The sequence below is a fragment of the Marmota flaviventris genome, chromosome 4, assembly GCF_047511675.1.
Source record: "Marmota flaviventris isolate mMarFla1 chromosome 4, mMarFla1.hap1, whole genome shotgun sequence".
NCBI classification, from domain to species: Eukaryota; Metazoa; Chordata; class Mammalia; order Rodentia; family Sciuridae; genus Marmota; species Marmota flaviventris.
The window spans coordinates 166,145,831-166,159,723 of record NC_092501.1 but is presented as its reverse complement, the minus strand read 5'-3'; the positions used below and the strand labels follow the sequence as shown (position 1 = coordinate 166,159,723).

Sequence of the window (13,893 nt, the reverse complement as noted above, 5' to 3'; positions counted from 1 at the left end):
ACATCACCCAAAGGATGAATTTTATAATGCCGCTTCAAGCCTTTGGGAGAAGGAACTAGTTCTGGCGGTGTCTAAGTTACCGGGAGTTGGCAATCTGATTGGATGGGCAACAGGATGTTACAAGCACTTGTTGCCTTTTGGGCAGGAGGTCAGTAACGATAGACGTGGAAGATGACCTCCAGGAGAAGAGGCTTTGAGCCCGGGGAGAAGACAGGCTGCCAACACAGCCAGTGACAGCAAGGTTTCTGCAGAATTGGGACGGACCTCACGTGTGGCCGTGTAGACTGTCCCTGTGAGGACCCTTGTTCTTGTCGATAGCCCACGATTTCCTTGGTCAGAATTTTGTCTCTGTATCACTTTCTCTGACCCTCATTGCTAGTTTTAAGAACTGAAGCTGATGTGTTTCAGGGGATGGGGAGGGGACAGGAGAGGTTCAGTGGGGACAGAGTTCCTGCTTTGCAAGATGCCGCGCCCTGAACCCTTTCACAGCGATGGAAGACACTAACACCCTGTGCCAGGCACGTAAAAATGCTTGAAACGGTAAACTTCATGTTAGTGCTTGCTTTTTTTTTTTTTAACCACAATTAGAAAGAAATCCTGCACCTTAGATTACCAACTCACAGGATGTGTTTATGACGTCTTTACAATCCTTTCCAGAAAGCCAGGGGACCCGTGAGTCCCAGTGGAACTCAGGAAGGAAGCTGCTCACTCGAAGTGGTGTTCGCTCCCTGGCTCCCTAGGGACCTTGTGGTCTCCCAGGGGAAGAAAAGCCCTTGGCTGGAGAGGTGGGGCCACTCCACTGGACAGCTGACAAGGGCTCTTACATCCGTCTTTTTGTTCCGGAGTTGGAAGAATTTGAAGAATGTGTTCTTGGGTAGTTGGTGCAGAGGGCGGGAGCTCTCATGGCTGGGCTGGGCTCTTCAGGGGTCTCATAGGAGCTGGCGGGAAGAGGGCGCTGGGGCCTGCCATGGAATAGCCCTCTCGGGTCTGGCCCCTTCCTGCTCTCAGGCAAGCGGGCTCCCCGCGGAGCCCACCGTGAGACACCACAGCTGTACTGTGCCAAATCTGCTTCCTCCTGGTGCAGATATCCTCCGAACCCCTCTCTCCAAAGGCAGGGTGTCAGCGGGGTTCCTCAGGGTGACCTCAGGCTGCAGCTCAGCCCTGGAGAGCAAGGGCCCGCAGTGTCCTCTGTTGGAATCCTGGATGCACAGAGCTGGGTGTCCCTGGGCACAGCCGAGGGAAAAGGCGGGAGGAACGGTCCCGAGGCCCAGTGGGGACCTGGCCATCAGAAGCAGACGTGAGCGCCCTGCGCTGGCTCATGGTCTGCAGTCTGAGCACCCAAGGAACAGGGAAGACTGAGCAGAAGGCGCTGCAGGAAGCCCCCAGGAAGGGAGCTTTCTCCTGGTGACCTGGACCCCCGGGGCAGGGGACTGAGGGGAACTCCTGCCGAGCAAGCAGGACAGCTGTGTGGCCGTGGGGAGGTGACTCAGGAAGCCTTCTACTCCGCTCCCACGTGCACGTGTCTCCTTGAGCAGACACAAAGCGCAGGTGTGAGCACAGGGGTGGACACTGCTGTTTGTGTCTCCGATTCCCCACCCAGGGATGGTGACAGCAGAGGCCCCAACTGTGCTGGGCACTGGCTTACACGTATTTTTTAAAAAAATATGTTTTTAGTTGTAGTTGGACACAATACCTTTATTTTTATTTGTTTTTATTTTTATGTGGTGCGGAGTATCGAACCCAGCGCCTCGCATGTGCTAGGCAAGCGCTCTACCGCTGAGCCTCAGCCTCAGCCCCTCCCTTACCCATATTAATTATGGTCTCAACATCAATCCTGCAAAGGGCTTTTGCCAGTGAGGAAGACTGAGCTGGTCCTGCCGAGGTCCACGGCCCCACGTGGATCCTGAGACTGAGTGCAGCTCCGATCCTGGGTGCCCTCATCACGGCCCTCTGTGGCTGTCCTGCCTGTTCCCAGTGACATCACTGCTCACAGTGACAGCCCATGCACGGCAGAGGGAAGTCTCTCCCTTGGCTCCTTTTCCCATGAAGTCGATGGCAGCACCAAGGCCCCCGACATCACTCTCAGGGTCACGATTCTCCAGTGTTCAGCGTCCGCACTCCTTTACCTACACGCAATCGACTTAGGATACTGGCAATTAAAACTGAGAAATTTAAAATTCCTATGTATCCACAGCAATAATAAACTGATTATTTGTAGGACATATTTTTTTTTAGAAGTAATATTTTCCAAACAAACAAACAAAAAACCCAGTGAGTCTATACCTTCACTGATCTCATTTGCCTGGCTTAATGGAAGTCAGCCAGACCCTCTCGTCTCTTTTGGGTTGAGGCGGATCAAGTATGTGAAGATCGTTCCACTTTATTCAGATGCACAGTTGGAAAAGGGAAGAATAATTGTCCGGTGTCTGAAACTGTTCGGATGAACCTTTTACACTGTGTTATGTTAAAACCAATGTCTGCCTTGGGCTTTGGATCTTTTGCCCAGGTGCCGAGTTGTGTGGGTCTTGTAAATGTTAAAGCACGTCATTCTGCCGTATCAAAAACCCACACGAATACCACACTGACCTGTCAGAAAGCCTGCAGTATTAAGCCTCTGTCCAGCTCAGGGTGGGGGATCTACCTTTGGAATTTTTTTCTGAAAGCTCTGATTTTAGTACTGACAACAAATATGGGCAACTGTTTTCCTGAAGCGACAGACTCACGGTGTCCTCTAGGAGCGAATGTCTGTGAATGGCTGGCCTGAAGCGGGTTTATCTGCTGGTGGACAGTGGCCATTGGGCTGCAGCTCCCTCACCCAGCTCTTCCCTCCCCGCACGCCTGGGCCGTCAGCACAGTGTGCTGCACTCACTTCCAAGGGCATCAGGAGGTGTGGGAGGCCTGGACCAGGGCCAGCCATGTCCTTACTGCGGCATCGCAAGGTTTCAGTGCGGAGCCTCGTGGTCAAGTCTGACGGACAACTTCAGGGTGGTGCCTGCAGCGCTGTCCCCGGGCAGCGCCGTCCCCGGGCAGCGCCGTCCCCAGGCAGCGCCACCATCCCTGACCGGGGCAGCACTGTCCCTGAGGCAGCACCTTCCCGGGGCAGCGCCATCCCCAGGCGGCCCCTGAGCCTGGCGGCACAGGCCTAGAGAGCTGCTCTCCTGCTCGCCGGCCAGGCGTGGTCACATTGGTACTTCACTGCGTTTCGTTCTGAAAAGAGGCTGGCATTCTCTGCTCTGTGACCCTGCTGTGACCACACAGTGACAAGGAGCACAGGTGTGCCCTGGCCATGCTGACGCCGTCAACGTTACCATCAGCTCCCCACATCAGCCACGCAGCAAAGACGCAGGCACAGTGGTTTGCTTGGGAAATCGTTTTGACCTTGCTAACCCCAAACCAGTGTTGGGGACCTCAGGGGACCAGTGGCCATGCTGCTGGCATGGAGGTCAGCTGTATGCAGGGGCAGAGATGCTGGAAAGAAAGTGTGGTGTGATCACTGGGGAAAGGAGGGCAGCCACAGGCCAGGGAGGGAGAGGAGAGGAAGCTGGGGGGGGGGGAGCCAGAGGCCTGGAGGCTGGGCTAAGATACCGGCCTGGAGGAAATCAGGGTCCCAGCCGGCAGGAGGGAAGAGAGCGGTGGTCAGGGCCTGCTTTGGGGTACCTGGTGGCCCTGGGCAGTAAACAGAGAAGGTCCCTGCCCGAGGCTCAGTCCCGCTCACTTGGGTGAAAGACGGTGGCTCCTGTCCCAGGTTCCAGGGACAGGGTGGGCATGCCTCCAGGGGCCACAGCGGCTCTGCCAGCTGATGTTGGGGAGGAGGCCGCTCCCCAGTGTGCTCTTCTCCCAGGGGGCCCAGGGGCGTCTCTCCCTACGAATTCCTTGGGCACACAGGGCAGCTAGTCCTTAGCCACATCTCTATGGCTTTAGAAAATTCTGATGGGGTGAGGCTGCTGTTCTTGGGAGGAATGAGCCCAAGGGCAAGAGGCCTCCAAGCCCACGCGCCCTCTAGGCACCAGACCCAGGCCCCTGCTCCCAGGTGCAGAAGGAGGCGAGGGGGAGGAGAGGAGAAGCAGGTGCCCTCAGCCAGGCGGGCGGGTGCCCGGGGTTCGAGTTCCCTCAGAACCCGCACTTCTCAGCTCACGCCTCTGTTTTATACTTCATTCCATAGGTCCCCTGGGGACTGCGTGCTTTCTCCATGGCACCTTGGCCAGAGTGGGTGTCCCTGCGCCTGGACTCGCTCGCTTGGTCTCCTCTGCAGTCTGCCTGGCAATCAAGTCACACGCACCCGATTCTAGCTCCATTTAACATTTCTCGTTGCAGTTTTTACATCCCAAGCAATTGGAAACCGCTGCAAGGATGTGCTTCTAAACTTAGACCATCTCATCCTTCAACAGCAGGGACGGGACGTGTGGCGTGTCTGTGACTCTGCAGAACTGTGGGGCGAGCTTCAGAAGAGACTTCGGGGGAGGAGTCTGGACCCGGAGCTCTCAGGCCACCCCCAGGAGCCGGCCCCTCTCACAGCCCTTCCAGGTCTTGATCACAGCCCTCTGCGAGCCTCCTTCAACCCACTGGGCAAAGAAAACGTCCCCCCTCCAGGAACGAGGGCGGGAACTGACCTCCCTGCAAAATGAAAGGCTGCACCCTCAAGACCCACTCAGAAGACGTCTTTTAAAATAGCATCTTTCATTTATGCTTGAGCAGGGAGAAGATTCATTAAACCCAAAAGAAGATAAAAAAAATCCCCCCAGTGCTGGTCGACAAAGGGCCTCTGGGCAGTCGCTCTCCAGGCCTGGGGTCTAATTATCAGGCAGCCTGGGCGCGGCTGCAGGCCCGGGCTGCCAACTTTGCAGCGAGCACAGTTCCCTTAATTGTTGGTAAATTCCCTGCTCTCGGCGGGCCGTTCTTTGGCAGCCTCCCGGCCGGCACCTGTGCACTCAGACCTGGGGCCCCGGTTGTCCTGCAGATGTCATGGCTCTTTTGTTGATTTCCTATTAGTGGCACTTAATAGGCAGGGGCCGGGGACAGCTTTGCTAAGCACCCAGCCATGGACCGCAAACATTGTTCCCTCCGTGGGCAAAGGGTCAAATGGTTTCTCTGCCTCTAAAGCTCAGCCAGATAATTGCTGGTGATTAGCAATTTTAATTACCAGATGCGAATCGGGCCTCCCTCCCCCAGGACTGGGCAGGTTCTTGATAATCGTGTAGTTGAGACCAGGGAGTGTCTTTTACCAATATGCTCTGGGTCCTTTAAAGTTAATTAAGTTAAAGCAGCTAAAACCACCAGATATGGCCTGGGGTAGGAGAGCCAGAGAGACCAGGTTCTCAATGAAACTCGCCCTACAGACCAGTCTTGAATGCAGCTCCTTCCTTAAAGCAGCCTCTAATCCTTGCAAGCACCAGGGGCTCAGCGGCTGGAGGAGGCGGTGACGGTGACGATAGCCATGCACCCTGCTGCCTCTGTCTCTCTGGAAGGCAGCCCGGGGACGCCCCGCCGGCTGGCTTTGCAGCCCGACTTTCAGGGCTTCACAGAATGGCAGCAGGAAACCCATGTCCTCCAGGCCCAGCCCTGGCCGGGCACAGGCACACGCTCAGTGCTGTCCTTTCCAGACTGACACAGTGTCCCTTGAAGTCAGTAAAAATCCCAGGACCAGAATTCAGAGCATCTGAGTAAGAATAAAGGTGGGCCACAGTGTCCTGGTTCTGCGCCAGCGCCTCCTGGGCTGCCTGGGATGAGCTGCCCGCCCGGGTGACCTGCCCGCCTGGGGTGAGCTGCCCGCCCGGGCTGATGCCAAGCAGGAGGATGCACATTCCTGGCGTTGCCTTCTCTTGCCAAATGTGGTGAGGGGAACCCGGGAGGTGGAGGTCAAGGAGCTGAGAATGTGGCCTTGCGGTGGCCTGAGGAGGGGAGCAGGGGAGGATGGGCAGCTGGGCGTGGATGTGAGAACGAGGCTCAGAACGGGATGACCCTCACCTGGAGGCAGGCAAGGGCAGGCCACCTTCCTTTCCAGCCCTGGGGCTGAGGGGAGCCTTGGGAGCCTCCTGCACAGGACCAGGATGCCCCTCCCGGGGAGCGAGGTGAACAGCGCCAGGAGGTGGGGTGCTGGGTGGGAGGTGGGTCAAGGGAGGCCCAGGTGGGCCCAGACTTGATTCCTGCTCCCTGCAGTGCTCCTGGATGGGCCAGGGCCTCGGGCAGCCTGTCAAGCCCTCTGTCTTGGGCCCAGGTTGGCGGTCCTCCTGCACAGGCCGAGGTGAGAGTGAGAAGCCTCTGCTCTACGCCCTGCTGTCCCTTTGATCTGTTTCTAAAAAACACATTTTTAGATGCAGTGAACTGCTCCGTTCTCCCCACTACGGATGCACCTGCTGTAGTTTTTCTGGTTGTGCCCCTGACCCTGTTGGGGGGAGAGCCCCAGTGCCCCAGGGGAGCTGCGTAGCGTCCCTGCTCTGACCCCACCAGCAGGCGTCTGAGCCCTGGGCTGGGACCCTGGCGGGGGCCTCTCTGAGCCTCCGGGAGGAGGGAGCACAGGTCTGGCGTCTCTCCACCTGGGCAGGGAGGGTGCATCTCAGAGCTGACCACCAAGTCCATGGGAAGCAGCGCTTCTTGCCCTCAGGCTTTGTCCTATGATCCTTAACCCACCATGCAGAGAAGTCAGAGGCGGGGAGGGGCTGGCTGCGGCTGCTGGCAGGAGGTGCAGAGTGCGGGTGCTCCACCTTGACCTCCACCTCCAGGCCGTGAGCAGGGGGCAGGTGCGTGGGGCTCGCAGCCACTCGAGGACCAGCGGCTACTGATGCAAAGGGCGGTGCCGTCCTTGTCTTCCAGGAGGCCCTGTGAGGTGCAGAGGGGACAGGGGTGCCGCTGGGGGACCCAGCCGTGAGGCCAGGGAAGGGCTCAGCCCTGGGAGGGACGACCCCACAGGGTGACAGCCCCAGAATCCTGTTTCTCAAATCTGGGGTCTGCCTGGGTGGACACACCTGTCCCCACACAGGCCAAGTGTGGGTCCTGAGCAACACCTGTTTACCAGTGGCCCTACTCCAAGTCCTAAGTTTTTGCTTGGATCCAAATTCAGGCTTAGAGAATGTTGTAAAGTGGTGTGAAGACCTGCCTTCCCTCACCCAGCTCCCGGAAGGTCAGCGCCCTGATTCGGGGACCGTGCTGCCATCACAGATGTGCTCCCGGCACTCCTCCCCCAGGAACACCCGTGAATGTGGACAGTACGCCCCGCTCGGGAACTTACAAGACTCCCACGCTACCCACGTCCCTCCCATGCATTTTTGGGGTCCAGGACGCAGGACCGGGGCTGCAGGATGTTGCCCTACCTCCTCAGTCACCTCTGACCTTGGGGACTTCACCAGTGTGCATGTGTCTCCAACGACCCTGACAGCTTTGAAGGGCACTGCTTGTACTTTTATAGGCTGCCTCTCAGTTGGCGTAGGTCTCACGATCCCTCATGAGCAGCCAGGATCCTGCAGTTTGGGCACGAAGCCCCAGCAGTGATGCTGATGTCCCTCGGGGCCATCTGTTGGCAGGTCCACCATCGGGTCCCTGGTTTCTTCATCCCCGGTGGCAGGAACTCTGACCAGCTGGTTAGGGTAGCAGCCGCCAGGTCTCCCCTGTCAGCCTGTGATCTTCCCCTTTGTAATTATTAAGTATCTGTGGGAAGATATTTTGGGACTACACAAATAGCCCATTTCTTGTTATATTTTCTCCTACTGATTTTAACATCCGATGATGATTCTGCCTTCAGCAATTACTATTGTGGTGCTTGCAAACGATGATTTTCTATTTCCATCTTTCCTCCCACATTTATTAATTGGAAGTCTACTGTAGGAAACAACTCTCCTTCTCTCTATTAATCCATCCAACTCGTTTTCGTCTCATAGACGTGGAGCTTACCCGGGGAGCAGTTCGCTGCTGTTCTCATCATGACTGGTCCCAGGCTGGGCCACTGGGTGCTCCCGAGGGTTGCAGGCCTTGTGTCAGGCCGCCCTCGATGGAAGTCCCCTCTTCTGAGCTGGGTCAGGCGGCCTTTTCTAGGGATCTCATAACGCACCTCTCCACCTGGACACCGGCCCAGGTGAAGGTGGTCATCCTTAGAGGTGGTGACTTTGCAGTTGACCAGCCCCCTCCACCTCAGCAGCCACCAAAGCTCCAAGATATCCCCCTAAGCCCTGTCCCTGGAGCACAGGGCCCCACGCCGTGGCCCTCTGTCTTCCACCTGCCGTCCCAGCCCCCCTCCAACAGTCCCCACCTGCTGTCGCCCACCTGGGGTCCTGTGTAGCCGGCCTGCCCAGCTGAGTGGGCTGTGCGTGGTCCCGAGAAGACACAGTGAGGGCATCCTGAGACATCACTGCTCCCAAGGGGTCTGCATTTTATTTATTTATTTTTAGGGTTTCAGAGCTTGTACAGGGTCATTTCCATTCTTTTTAGGTGTACATGACAGTAGAGTGTGTTTTGACCTGTCATGTGGACGTGGAGTGTGACTTCCCATTCTTGTGGGGTACATGGTGGGAGGCACACTGTCGTGTGTTCATATATGATCACAGGAAAGTGCTGTCCCATTCATTCTACTGTCTTTCCTACAGCCATCTCCCTCCTGTCACATTACTCCCCTTTGTCTAATCCAATGAACTTCTATTCTCCCCCTTCCCCCTATGGTGTGTTATCATCTGCATATCAGAGAGAATATTCAGTCTTTGTTTTGGGGGGATTGGCTTATTTCACGTACATGATATTCTCCAGCTCCATCCATTTACTGGCAAATGCTATGATTTCTTTCTTCTTTATGGCTGAGTAATATTTCATTGTGTATATATAGCACATTTTCTTTATCCATTCATTGAAGGGCACCTAAGTTGGTTCCATAGTTAAACTATTGTGAATTGAGCTGCTATACACATATCAGTGATTTCTAATTTCATTCCATTATGATTTGATAGAATGCAAGGTATTACCTCTATTTTTTGTATTTGCTAAGAGTTGATTTGTGACATAAGATATGGTCTATTTTAGAGAATAATCTGTGTGCTTTTGAGAAGAAAATGTATTCAGTCATTGATGAATGAAATATTCTATATGTCTGTTATCTAAATTATTAATTGCATTTTTTACAGTGTCCCTGAAGTTTTCCAGTACGTCACCATTTAGGGGGAGACAATAAGAACCACAACCAATGCAAACATATAGCACTCAATCCAATAGATCCCACTATGATGTCTTCAATGTTAATTGTCACAACAAACAGAAAGGATATGATCAGTTATCACCTAAAATAAAAACAGCCTGCAAATGAGAATCAAGGGAAACAGATAAGTGAGAAAAAATAGGTACATATATAAAGTAAAAAAAATTAAAGGTAAAAATAAAAGAATACAAAACAAATTTAAAACATACCTAATTAAACATCCTAGTCCTCAAAATACTGATCCATGAAAAAACCTGTTTCTGGGCTGGGGATGTGGCTCAAGTGGTAGTGCGCTTGCCTGGCATGCATGCGGCCCAGGTTCGATCCTCAGCACCACATACAAACAAAGATGTGTCTGCCGAAAACTAAAAAATAAATATTAAAATTCTCTCTCTCTTTAAAAAAAAACTGTTTCCCTTGATTTTCTTTCTCTCTTTTCTTCTGCAAACAGCCAATCTCTATTGTTTTCTCTCTTATTCTTCCTTAATTTTTTACTTCGATCGTCTCTTCCCTCGTGATCCTCATATTCATCACATCCTATATCACTCTGTTCTCTCCCGGTCCAACATTCAGAATCATGAACACTTTTGCAGACTTACTGTTGTTACTGTAGGCAAAACTGCTTTGGGGGACCTCCATTCGTACGGTAGGTATATTAATTTCAGTACTTTCACTTTCAGCCTGTGGTGTCTTTGCGTGTAAGGTGTGTCTCTTGCAAATGATATGTCTATTCTGATAGCCTATGTCTTTTAATTGGAAAGTTGAGGCCATTTATATTTATTGTTATTATAGAGAGATGTTTATTAATTCCTGGCATTTTAACTTATTTATTGTGTTTAATTTTGTCCTGTTTCTTATTTGCTTAGCTACTCTTCTAATGAGATTTGTTCTTCTGTGAGCTCTGAAGTTTGTTTTTAATATCTTCTGTATGCATTATTTCTTTAATTAAGCTCTGTGGTGCCAGTTTAGTAGTCATAAAATCCTTTCGTTTCTGTTTATCTTGAAAGGTTTGTATTTCATCATCAATTTGAATGATAGCTTTGTGGTCTTGGTTGACCATTGTTTTTTTCTCAGAACCTGGAACACATTGTTCCAAGCCCTTCTGGCTTTTGGAGTTGTGCTAAGAAATCAGAACTGATTTTGATTGGCTTGCCAACCAGATGTTTTTCTCTTGAGGCACTTAAAGTTCCATCCTTGTTTATGTAGGTTAGGCACTTTAATTGTGTGGTGGAGAGATTTTTTTTTCTGATCTTATTTACTTGGGGTTCTAAATGCCTATTATATTTGGTTACCCACCTAATTTGCAGGATTTGCAAAATTTTATTTTGTTATTTCCCACTAGTTTGCTATCACTGCCTCCTCAATTCCAGTGATTCTTCAATGTGGTCTCTTCTTGTTTTCCCAGTTCTTGTATTTTCTGATCACGGTTACCTTTTTTTTCTTTAATGCTGTCTTAATGCTCAAGGCTGTCCATCTGTCTTCCAGCTCTGGGGGTCTGTCTTCAGCATGGTTTACTGTATTAGAGAGACTTTTAACTGAACATTTTACTTAATTATCGTGTCTTTCATTTCCAAGCTTTCTGTGTGGATCTATTTCAATATTTCTATCCCCTCATTGGATTTCTCTTTCATATTTTGTACTGACTTCCTTAATGCACTCGGTTTTTTCCTGTATTCTCTTGGAATTCATTGATCATTTTTGAAATGATTCGCTTGAATTCCTTATTTGATATTTCATCCACTTCGATATTTTGGGGATCATTTGCTGGTGAGTTGTAAATCTTAGGAGGTGTTGTATTAGCTTGCTTGCTTATATTTCTTGTAATAGACTGTTTTTAGGCCACAAAGCAACTCTAAGCAAATAGAAAAAAATTGATATAATTCCTTGCATCTTCTCAGATCATCATGGAATAAAACTAGCAATCAACACAATCAGACCTACAGACGCTGTCTAGACACATGGAGGTGGAACAGTACTCCTGATGATGAATGGGTGATACGAGAAATCATGGGAGGAATGGGAAAATTCTTAGACTCTAATGAGACTATTGACACAACCTACCCAAATCGGTCTACAGGGAAAGTTCATAGCTCTGAGTGCCTATATTTGAAAATCAGAAAGATTCCAAATAAACCACCTAATGATACATCTCAAGATTCTTGAAAAAGAAGAATAAACCAATTTCAAAACCAGAAGGAAGAAAATAATTAAGATCAGAACCAAAACCAATGAACTTGAGGATAAAACAAATACAAAAGATTGATGAAACAGAGTTGGCTCTTTGAAAAGATAAATATTATTGGTTATTCCTTAGCCAAACTCACCAAGAGAAAAAGAGAGAAGAACCAAATTAATAAAATTAAAGATAAAAAAAGGAAAAATCGCTACTGACATCACAGAAATCCAGTAGATCATTAGGGACTATTTTGAGAAAATGTACACACCAATAAACTGAAAAACCTAGAAGAAATGGATATATTTCCAGACCCCCACAACTTGCCAAAATGGGATCAAGCGGACGTAGAAAACCTTAAAAGATGTATAACTAGCAATGAGATATAAGCAGTAATAAAAAGTCTTTCAACAAAGAAATGCCCAGGACCAGATAGATTCTCAGCTGAATTCTACCTAAACTTTAGAGAAGAAATAATGCCAATACTCCCCAAATTATTCCATAAAATAGAAAGGGACTGAACACTTCCAGATTCATTCTATGAAGCCAGTATCAAATTCACACCAAAACCAGATAAGGGCACATTGAAGAAATAAACCCACAGACCTACATCCCTGATGAACATAGACACAAAAGGATTGATAAGTCAGCAAACCATGTTCAACAGCGTAGTAGAACGTCGTACACCACAGTGAAGCTGGTTTTGCTCCAGAGATGCAAAGTGATTTAATGTACACGAATCAATAAATGTGTAAGAAATCAGAACTGACAAGATCACTAGGTAGTCTCAATAGATGCAGAGAAGGTCTTCGACAAAATCCCACACCCATCCATGGTAAAACCATGAAGAAACTAGGGATAGAAGGAACTTACCCCGGTGTGATAAAGGTTATATATAAAAAAAAAACAAAGCTAACCTCAGAAAATGGGGAAAACCTGCAAGCATCTCCTTTAAAATCTGCAACAAGACAGAAAGTTCACTGTCACCACCCCTACTTCAGATGGGGTCAGAGATTCTATCAGAGAGGGTAGGTGAGAGGAGGCTACAAAAGGGATGCAGTAGGAAAGAAAGAACTCGGACCATCCCTGTGTGCAGATGATACGGTCCTCTCCTTAGATGATCCAAAAAACCACCAAAAGATGGTCAGGGCTGAGAAGCCAATTTGGCAAAGTAGCTAGTTATAAGATCAACCTGCCAAGATGAATAGCTCTCTCCCATACCAACAATGAATGCACTGAGAAGGAAATGGGAAGAAATTCCATTCACGATAACTAAAAAACAAAGAGTACCTAGGAATAAATCTGACCAAGGAGGTGAAAGACGTCTCAAGGAAGAAGGCACAGAGGATGGAGAGACCCCATGTGCATGGACAGGCAGAGTTAGTACTAGTAATGGCCACACCACCCAAAGTGATATAGTGACCAATGCCATCCCCGGCCAAACACCAATGGCGTTCTCCACAGATCTAGAAAAGACACTCCTGAAGTTCATCTGGAAGAATAAAGGACCCAGAATCCCCAAAGCAATTCGCAGCCAAAAAAAAACCACGCTGGAGGCGTCAGTATGCCCGACTTGAAGTCATACTGTGAGCTACAGTAACAGAACCGCGTGGTTCTGGCACAAAGGAGACCCTCAGACCAGCGGGACAGAGTAGAAGGCACGGGGCAAACCACACGGATACGGTCACCTGATCCTTGACAAAGGTGCCGCAAACACACACTGGAAAAAGGACAGTCTCTAGCAAATGGTGCTGGACAACTGGCCGTCTATATGTCGAAGGGTGAAACTACATCCTTCCCTCTCACCCTGCACAGAAATCAACTCCAACTGGATCAAGGACCAGAAGCTATGTAAGTCCTCAAAGAAAACGCAGGTCAACTGTCAGCTTGAAGGAAACGCAGGTCAACTGTCCAGATTGAAGAAAACGAGGGCAATAGCTCTGTCAACAGGAGCCCTGAAGCTCAGGAAATCACGCCAAGAGTTAAAAAACGGACACGTCACATTAAAAAGTCTCTGCACAGGAAACAAAAGTACCCACAGAATGGGAGGAGATCTTGGCCAGCTTCTCTTCTGACAAACGGTTAAAATCTAGAATATATAAAAAGCTCAAAAAACTTTACATCAAAATACCGTGCTCGCTGCGGCAGCACATACACTAAAACTGGAACGATTCAGAGAAGACTGGCATGGCCCCTGAGCAAGGGTGACACGCCAATCCGTGAAGCGCTCCGTATGTTTGACAAGGCTCAGTGAAGTGAGCCAGTCCCCCCAACCAAGTGCCCAGTGATTTCTCTGACATAAGGAGGCTGATTCACAGGGGGGTAGGGAGGGGAGCATGGGGGGAATAGAGGACTCTAGACAGGGCAGAGGGGAGGGAGGGAGGGAGGGAGGGGGCAGGGGTTATTAGTGATGGTGGAATGTGATGATCATTATTATCCAAAGTACAGGTATGAAGACACGGATGGTGTGAATATACTGTGTAGACAACCAGACGTCTGAGAAACTGGGCTCTATGTGTGTGATAAGAATTATAATGCATTCCACTGT

At 50.1% G+C, this 13,893-nt stretch overlaps 1 non-coding gene across 1 annotated transcript; it reads left to right on the top strand.

Moving 5' to 3' along the window:
- The first annotated feature begins 13,477 nt into the window (after nt 1–13,477).
- LOC114095622 (U6 spliceosomal RNA) lies at nt 13,478–13,584 on the top strand. The gene has a single exon (XR_003583289.1). It is a non-coding gene; the product is annotated as a U6 spliceosomal RNA (small nuclear RNA).
- The last annotated feature ends 309 nt before the right edge of the window (nt 13,585–13,893 follow it).